The sequence below is a fragment of the Desmodus rotundus genome, chromosome 12, assembly GCF_022682495.2.
Source record: "Desmodus rotundus isolate HL8 chromosome 12, HLdesRot8A.1, whole genome shotgun sequence".
Classification (NCBI taxonomy): domain Eukaryota; kingdom Metazoa; phylum Chordata; class Mammalia; order Chiroptera; family Phyllostomidae; genus Desmodus; species Desmodus rotundus.
In genome coordinates, this window is record NC_071398.1 from 39,197,850 (window position 1) to 39,207,362 (window position 9,513).

Genomic DNA, 9,513 nt, shown 5'->3' on the forward strand with positions numbered 1-9,513 from the left:
TTATATTTAAGTCTTTTATCCACTCTGAATTTATTTTCATGTATGGCATAAGTTGGTGATCGAGTTTCATTTTTTTGCATGTAGCTATCCAGATCTCCCAACACCATTTGTTGAAGAGGCTATTTTTGCTCCATTTTATGCTTCTTCCCCCTTTGCCAAATATTAATTGGCCATAGAGACTTGGGTTTATTTCTGGGCTCTCTGTTCTGTTCCATTTGTCTATGTGCCTGTTTTTATGCCAGTACCAGGCTGTTTTGATTACAGTGGCCTTGTAATACAGTTTGATATCAGGTATTGTGATCCCTCCTGCTTTGTTCTCCTTTCTCAAAATTGCTGCAGTTATTTGGGGTAATTTATGGTTCCACATGAATTTCTGAAATGTTTGTTCTATATCTGTGAAATATGTCATTGGTGCTTTAATAAAGATTGCATTGAATCTATAAATCGCTTTGGGTAGTATGGGCATTTTGATGGCCATGGTGGATTTTAAACAGAGTCACAATCAGATTTATGCTTTAGAAAATTCACTCTGGTTTGGAGGCCGGATTAGAGGAATGGGAATGGATATGGGAGGGGGTTGGAAAAGGGAAGAGGCTAGGTGTGATAGGCAGTGTGACTTAACTATGAAAGAACCTCCAAAATCTCAGTGGCTTAAGGCAACAAAAGTTTCTCTTTCACAATGAGAGTTTGGTGGGTTTCCCCTACTGGTGACTTAAGGATGCATGTTTTTTGTTTGCTTTTTATTTTTCCATTTTGTGGCTCTTCTCTCTTGCCAATGGAGGGAAACAGCATGGAAGATTTCACTGTGGCTGTGGCTGCCACATCATGCTTCTGGTCATGGAGATTCAATACTCAGAGCATTAACTCAGTGAATATTGATGGAGTTGATGTGTTTCAGGCACTGTTCTAAGTACTTAGAATTCAACCAGGAACTAAAGTTCCTGCCCCCATGGACTTTGGATGTTTGTGGAGAAGACTGATAATAACACAAAAGTACTATTTCTATTTCAGTTTCAAACAGCAGAAACTCACCTCAAACCAGCGAAGAAAGCTACAAGAAGAAAAGGGAGCAGTATTTATTAGTTCCCATAATTGGGTATTCCATGAGTGGATCTGGCTTTAGTAATTCTCTTTCTTTCTCTTCCGCTCTCTCTCCCTCCAGCTTCTTCCCCCCCCCCGCCCCCCTTCCCCCACCATCATTGTGTTCACGGCTGCATTCTGCATCAATAACATCTTTTGGTGGGAAAGATGGTCATTGACAGCCTTAGTTTTACACCAACTCAGGGAAGACTCTGATTGGCTCTGCCTGGGTCACATGCCTATCCTTGGTTCAACCACCATGAGTTTATGACTGTAGCAGCCAGAGCCATTCACTCACCCTTGAGGATGGTGAGAGGGACAATACAGTGTGACTGACAGCCTCATCAAGGCCAGTTGTTGGGGAAGTTCTCTAAAGCAGGGTGTTACCAGGTAAGGGAGAGAGTGAATGTGTGCTCCAGGGACAATAAACAGTAGCTTCCTCAGCCCTAACCCCCGTTTTAGAACACCAGAATCAAGACGTACCCACCTGCTCCTACACACAGCTCAACAATGCCCCTTCTCAACACAAAAGTAACTCTCCCACAAACTACCAAAAGTTTATTCATCCTCCTCCCCAATAAAGTTTAATTCCTGTGCCAGTGTCTAATCAAGGAACTCTGAGTAAGGTGTAAGGTGTATGATACAGTGATCTGTCAGTCACATGTCCAAAATCTACAGAGTAACAATTTAAACCACTGTCTACACACCTATGATGGAGTTTGTTGATTGCCTACACCACAGACATTCCCATTCCCTTTCTTCTAATTGTAAGGGCTTGTGTCCCACAAAAAAGTTTGGGAATACTCACTTTGCCAGCATTCCTTGTGGATAGGGGTATCCATGTGTCAAAGTTTTATTTAGTCAATGAGACATACAAATATGGTGTTCTAAAAATATATTATTATTCCCCCTTAAAGAAAGAGAGCAGAATATGAGGTAAGTCCTCTTAAAGTTCAGGATGCCCTCTGTTTTCTGTCTTTGGAGAAGGTCATGCAAGGACATGATATCTGGAGCAGTGGCAGCTGCCTGTGAGTATAAGACAATGAGCCTGAAGCCCAAAAGTCAACAAATAAGATGGAGCAACAGAATGAAGTAAGTTGGGTTTCTTGTTGCCTTGTTGAGTTGTTAAATAAGCTCTGGCACTGCTTACTTCCTGACTTGTTGCTCTGTAAGATGATTGAATATATTGTTAAATCTACTGTTGATCCAAGATTCTTGTTTCACCATTCACTGGTGACCAAGCTGTGCAGCTAAGGTTAAAAAGTAAATAAATGCCACCCAGGGAAGAGACCAGTGGATGATTCAAGGTCACTGGAAACAGACAACATGCACACCAGACTCAAGTGGTTACAGCCTTTATTTAGAGTGAGAGAGGCAAGAGAGTGTGGAAGGTCCGGCTTTTTGCAATGCGTCAGCCCCGTGACCTGAGGATCCACCCCATGGCCAAGCTGGTCATGTCACTAAACACATCCCACTTTGAACTACATTGGAAGGACATGGATCCCTTTCCCATGGGGTCTGAAATTCAAAAATCTACAATATATAGATGATGTATGATAGAACTGTAAAAGAAAGAGAGGAAGGAAGGAAGAAAGGAGAGGAGAAGAGGGGAGGAGAGGAAAGAAACCTGGGTGCTTGCCTAAACAGCATTGACACATGCATTTCAGTAGAACAAGAGAGTGCTCACTGAGTCCAAAACAGGAAAAGATTCTCTCACAAGGCCATGAGCCCAGCACAGGCTATGAGGGCTCCTTATCTCTTGGTAAGGAAGTGTCCAGGGACAAGGCCCATTCTTATGCAGCCCAGCTGGGGTTGGAAGACTGCACACACGAGAGAGACCACCTTCCCCAACAATTCTGCTGCTTAAAGGGAGTCAGTCATTCAACTGCCAAGATTGTAAATAAAAGTATTCTAGCTGCCAATATCTTGGCAGTTGAATGACTGACTCCCTTTAATAACCCCCATGGTTGCTGCTAATCCTCGCCTCTGAAAGGTACTTTTCCACTGTGTGATCCTTGTCCAGCCTGAAGGGGGTATAGAGGAGGATTTGCCTCGATCAACCACAGGCTGCTATTTGCCAGAATCAGGGTCAATTTGGACAACTCCCTTAAAGTAAGCCCACATTAGAGAGATGCTTCAATTCTTAGGAATTCCACGGAGGTTGTTCATTACACAGGAAACCTTGACAACCTTGGTTCTTGAATCTGAATTCAGGCCAGGCAGGCGCCTTTCTGTGATTAGAAAAAGGCACTCCTACTGGATGGATGAATTAGAAAAAGGATCTCATCTGGGCAGATCCATTCCTCAGTGTGCAAACTTGAAATGTCTTCCTGGGGTTAGAGGTAGCCTTGCACAAGGTACACGACTTATCAGGTGAAGTGCGAGCAAGACTGCAGTGGCTGTTCACTATGTGTGCAGTGAACAGCCTGCACAACCACACAGCCATTCACTCTTTGGACCTAACCGCAAAAGTCTGCCTGTCCGCAACAGTCATCAGAGCTCTAGACCCCTGAGGGGAGTCAAGAGAGCTGGATTTAGTGACAGATGTTCAAGTCACTAACGGCTGGTGGAACCAACAGTGTCCATCAGGGCTTCTCCAGGAAGAAAGCCTGGGAAATGGCTGTACTTATTAATGGACAAGTAAAGGCCGACTTTCTGTAACCTATAGATCCCAATACAGTGTCTTAAATAAAAGGGAAGTTTCTGCCCTGGCTGGTGTGGCTCAGTGGATTGAGTGCCAGCCTGAGAAGCAAAGGGTCGCCAGTTCAATTCCCAGTCAGGGCACATGCCTGGATTGCGAGCCAGTCCCCAGTTGGGGGCACACTAGAGGCAACCACACATTGATGTTTCTCTCCCTCTCTTTCTCCTTCTCTTCCCCTCTAAAAATAAATAAATAAAATCTTTTTTAAAAAAAAGAAGAAGCAGCTCTGGGTCAGCATTTAAAATAAGGGCAGGGGGTGCCCTAGCTGGCGTGGCTCAGTGGGTTGAGCACTGGCCTGCAAACTGAAAGGTCACCAGTTGGATTCCCAGTCAGAGCACATGCCTGGATTGCAGGGCAGTTCCCCAGTAGGGGGCATGTGAGAGGCAAACAATCAATGTTTCTCTCCCCCTTTGTCTCCCTCCTTTTCCCTCTCTCTATAAATAAGTAAGTAAGTTAATTAATTAATTAATTAATTAAAATAAGGGCAGGCAGAGAAAGGACGGCTGGCTCGCCATGAGGGCTGAGAGTGTAGGTGGCACCATGAGGAGAGGGGCCATGAGGTTAGAAGCCATGCAGGCCGGGAATCAGGATTCTACCATGCTGTCTGTACTGAGAGAGAAGCTACTTGTGCTTCTCTGAGAACTCCGCCATGAGGGCTGAAAGAGTAGGGAGGCAGCCATGCAGACGGAGGAAAGGGTGAAAGGAGAAAGCTGATGCAGTTGTGCAGGGATCCAGAAAAGTTGATGGAGCTGGGAATTGTGGGAACCTGCCTAACCAAGCACAGATTCATGTGAGATGCTTAGGATGCTGAACTGTGAACAGAGAATGCTGACTTCTGCTTCTCTGAAGGACATAGAGGCCACCATCTTGGGATGTGTGCCTCCCTAGACTCCACCATGATCCGGTGTAACACGGCACATGTATTCCTGGACTGCTACATGGAGGCAAGGACAACGCACCCCAGATCCTGAAGGAGAGAGCTGCTACAAGGGGACAGCGACTCTGAAACCCACAAATGCACATTCCTCAAAGGATGGAGATCTCTTTACTCAGCTGGCTTAAGAACAGATAAAGATATGGGGAGCTTCTGATTTGGAGCATGCTTTTAGCTCATAGCCTGGTAGGGAGTAAGGGAAGTGCCAGGTTTCATGGGAGAACAGCGTTCCGAGCAGGAGGGCTTCCAGCACCCTGCCCTCCCTACCTGCCAAGGTTGGAATCTTATAAATAAAAACCTGTTCCCTCAACACTAACTGCTGGGTCGTGCATCAAGGTGCCATGTGCACGAGCCCCGGGTTGCTCAGGTACAGTTTGTCCTTCTTGAATCATCCCTTCCTATCCAAGAGGTGGTCAGGATAGAAGTCCTCTGACGGTTCAAAGACCTCAGGACCAGAAGAAACTTGAAGTCTGGGCATACACTATAGTTTAAGAGGGTGAGGGAGTCCAGTCCAGCCTAAGAGTTAGTGGTAAAGATTCCGAAAATAGTCTGCCTGGATTTCAATCACCAAGTTACCACATTCCAGCTTTGTGACTCTCAACAAGTAACTGCTCTCTCAGCTCAGTTCCCTCTCCTATAATATGGAGATCATTACTACATCCATCTCATGGTGTTTCTATGAGAATTCACAGTGGTTTGCTTTTAATCCTCACCTGAGGACACACTCACCAATTTTTAAAGAAAGGGAACAGGAGAGAAAGAGACTGAGAGAAAAACATTGATGTGAGAGAAAAACATTGATCAGTTGCCTCCCATACACACCCAGACTAGGGATCAAGCCCACAACCCAGACCAGAATTGAACCCACAACCTTTCAGTGCACGGGAGGACACTCCAACCAGCTGAGCCACCCTGGGTGACTTCATTTTATAAAGGAGGAAACCGAAGTAGACCAATAAGGTCATGTAGGTTATAGGTGATAGACCAGGAATTCTAACTTGGGTCTGATTCACATAGCTCAAATCTTAATCACATCTCAAGAAAACTGGATTTCTAATACCTTCTCTGTCTTCTAGGAAGACTGTAACATCTAGTGGGTGGAGGGATGACCTGTGATAGGTTTGGATGAGGCTGGGCTAGGCAAGAAATCTTCTTCTCTGCAGCCACTCTGGCTTTTCACAATTACTTGGGCAGGTGGGAGAATCCCTACAGGAAATAAGAGGAACACTGGGCCCAGACATCATTACATCATTGTCTCTGAATCATCCTAACAACTCAGAAGTTTATACTGTTGCTGTCCTCATTTTAGAAATGCATAAACTAAGGCTCAGAGATAGTAAATACCCACTTGGAAGAGGCAGAACAGGGATAACTCAAGGATAATTATCTGAGCCTGGCTCTTTATGAAGCTGGGAGACATCGCCACCTGGTGGTAACTTGTCTGAGCTACTTCTGGACTAAAAAACAAACAAACAAAACAAAATTCCAATAGCTAACACACAGCACTGACCATGTGCCAGGCACTGTTCTAAATGCTTTACTTAGGTTTAATTTAAACTAATTTGTTTAATCTTACCTCCTAACAGCCTTGTAAGGCAGATAATTAATAATTAATTGTCTCCCCATTTTCATTTTATTTTCCTTTTCTGTCTTTGAAAAATTTTTTTACTGTGGAAGACTTTAAGCAGACACAAAAGTAGATATGAATGTTACTGTCAGTATTCATATATAGAATACCAATGGTATTAGAACATATAGATTGTATAGAATATATAGTCTAGAAAGGGGAAGTCAACACTGAGCTTAATAAAATGGGAAGCATGAGACTGTTTGCTTCACCAAAAAGCTACAGCTTTCCACACTTCAGGGACACCACACTGTGCTCTGCCAAGGGAATTATCAGTAACCCTTCCCTTCCCCTCTTCAGTACCAGATTGTTGGGGTTGCAGGGGCTCTGGACCACAGCGATCTGTCAGACAAACCTGGGGGTGTGGGCCCATCCAAAGCCTGCAAAATCTTGTGAAGTTGATTGGTCATTTTGAAGAAGCACTTGGTTGGTCTCAAGCCCAAGCTAATATAATCCTAGGGGAATAAAGTAGCTCTTTCTCTTTCTCTCCCCCCCCCCCCGCCCCCCGCGCCAACAACCCCCACCCCTCTAACCTGGTGATGCACTCACCCCCTTTGCGCACTGTCTTTTAGCTGGGAGCACTCAACCGTGTGAGTCTAGCAGCTACCAGGGCCCGCAGCAGATGGCGTGGGCTCCAAAAAGACAGCTCTCTCTCTCTGGCTGGGGACCTGCACTTGCCCCAGGACTGGTGAGTCCGCATTCCACAGCCACGTGGTCTTAGCAGCCACATGGCCCAAGGCCATGTGAGTCCACACGCTGGCTCCAGGAGGGAACCTGAATACCGCAGCACAACAATGGACCGCAGCTGGGAACACTCGCTAAGCGAACAGGATGTTGGACTGGACTGGACTGGACTGGACTTTAACACGGAGCAGAAACTCTGGACTCTGGCTTTTGTCTTGGCCTTGCGGAAGACAAGAGTGAGCCTTTTCCATGGTGGGACAGATGGAGATGGGACGTTGGGAAGTCAGGAGGGGAACCCCCTCAATTTTACGTCGTCAATAAAGTCTAACACAGAGCCTCATCCTCCAGTGCAGGTCTGGCTCGGGCCTGGAAAAGCAATGCTGTCATCTGTATCTCCCAGAGCAGTGTGAGGGTGGGTAACCTCTGGAATTTAGGACAGCTTTTTATTTCAGGCTAGGAGAAAGCCTGACTAATTGTGACCTGACAGGGTTTATCCCTGTGTGTAGTGGTTATCATCCTCCTGGGCAGGTGAATGCTTATGTTGCTGGCACACCATTGGGCAATATCCCTTAGATGACCGACCTAACTGTGCCCCTAACTGTTCCAGAAAGGACCTACCCAGACGCTTTCCAAGATTCAGGGTTCACTAACTTTGACGGAATTGTATTTTCCTTGTTAGGAATAGATACAACTGGGAATATGACAAGAAACCCCTCCTAACTCCTGGACACATTGCAGATCACATCACGAAGGCCTAAAATACCCAAAAAAAGATCTCCAGGCTCTCTGACCAAAGGTGTTCTTGAAAATAGAATAGCCATTGATTGTCTTTGGCTGGGCAAGGAGGTGTCGTGCAGTGGCCAACACCACCTGCCCTACCTGGATGCGTGCTTCTGGGGAAGTCGAAACTCAGTTTGAAAAGATGACTCCTTCGGTGAGGACTTTTCTTTGAGTGGTTTGGGTCTTGGAGACGAAGGCTCCGAAGTCACTCCAAACACTGGGAGTCATCCTGCTTATTGTCATGATGATCCCCCAGCATTGTATTCTCTCAAAAGCTTGAAATGCATGTTTACAGCCACTCACTGCCAAGCAGACTCTTCCTGAGGCTGGAAAGTCAAGAAGGGAATGAAAAGATTGAATGACTGACAGGTGATAAACCTGGAACCTTGAGCTGTGACTGTCACAGAGATTAAGCAGAAACATTCTGCCACAGAGCAGCCTAGTGGTAGCTGACAGTGATGCTAATGCCTTCCTTTTTTTTAAATCGCACCTCTCAGTTAGGCTGAGAGTATGATCACAGTAGGGAATTGTTCAGGACAAAACCACCAGGCCAAAATGGTGTCACTAGTACTCAAGCCCATGATACCAAACCTAGATTTCATTCCTGACCTACTGGGTGTTCCAACCTCCTCCAGAAACGGTGTCTTAATCAACCGTCTGGCATGTGCTGCTCGTCACCAGGGAGGTGATCCAAGAAAGAAGACGCAAACTCCATGATAAAAACTCTCACCGTTCCTTTCCCCCAGAAAGATACCCTGGTCTAAAAATAATCCTTCTGTTGTTGTTCATAGCTCCCTTGCCCCACCCTTCGTCCTATACCAACCTTCCTTTTTTACAGCCCTTCCAGCGGCCAGTTGGGATGCCGCCCAATTCATGAATTGCTCAATTAAGCCAAGTTCACATTTAATCAGGTGAATTTTGTTCTTTCATAGCAGCAGCAGAAAACTAACACAGCCAAGTATCAAGTCCCTGAGACAGGGAGGAAAGGGAGCTGCCCCAGTGTGAGTGCTGGCCTCAGTCTCCTCCCTTGCACACATTTGCAGTGGGTTTGTGGCAGCAAAGAGCTGGTGAGTGCCTCTGGCTTCAACAGCCCAGTCCCCCCAATCAGACCACATATGTCTCCCCTTCTGGTCTTTTTCCAGGCTCTCCCCACCCCCCTGGGTTTCCCTCCATGGTTGGATTTAGGTTTCAGCATAGACCCAGGGTTCAGATTCATTCTGAGGCCTGGATCACCAGTCAATCTGTACCTGGGGTCAGGAGTCTGCTGATTTGTACTCTCCTGAAATGTCCACTAATTACATGAGATTGTCCAACCCCTGCCCATTGGGCCCTGGGAGAGAATCCAAGCTGCTGCAACATCTGGTTTGGACTTCCCCTGAAGTCATCTCAGCCCCCTTGGAGAAATTTCTCAAAACACTAAGACTGTTGCCACAGGTGTTTATCTTCAAAAGAAATTATGCCAAAATCCTTGGTCCTGGGAAAGTGACTTATGGTAACATTCTTGAGCCTCAGTCTCCTCATTTGTGAAATGGGGATTGAGTAAGGAAATGTCTCTTTAGAGCCAGGCACAGCTCCTGACACCAGACACCCCATGTCTTTGCTGTTCAATTTGTAACAGTTACTTAAAATTAGGTCTGTGCCCAGTAACTTAGGGCCAATGATCCAAAACACACAGTTCTGGACACTCTGAGTTGGGATAAAGTAACT

At 45.9% G+C, this 9,513-nt stretch overlaps 1 long non-coding RNA gene across 1 annotated transcript; it reads left to right on the plus strand.

Moving 5' to 3' along the window:
• The first annotated feature begins 1,996 nt into the window (after positions 1-1,996).
• LOC112320223 (uncharacterized) lies at positions 1,997-5,025 on the plus strand. The gene is made up of 2 exons (XR_002976399.4): positions 1,997-2,172; positions 4,631-5,025. It is a non-coding gene; the product is annotated as an uncharacterized lncRNA (long non-coding RNA).
• The last annotated feature ends 4,488 nt before the right edge of the window (positions 5,026-9,513 follow it).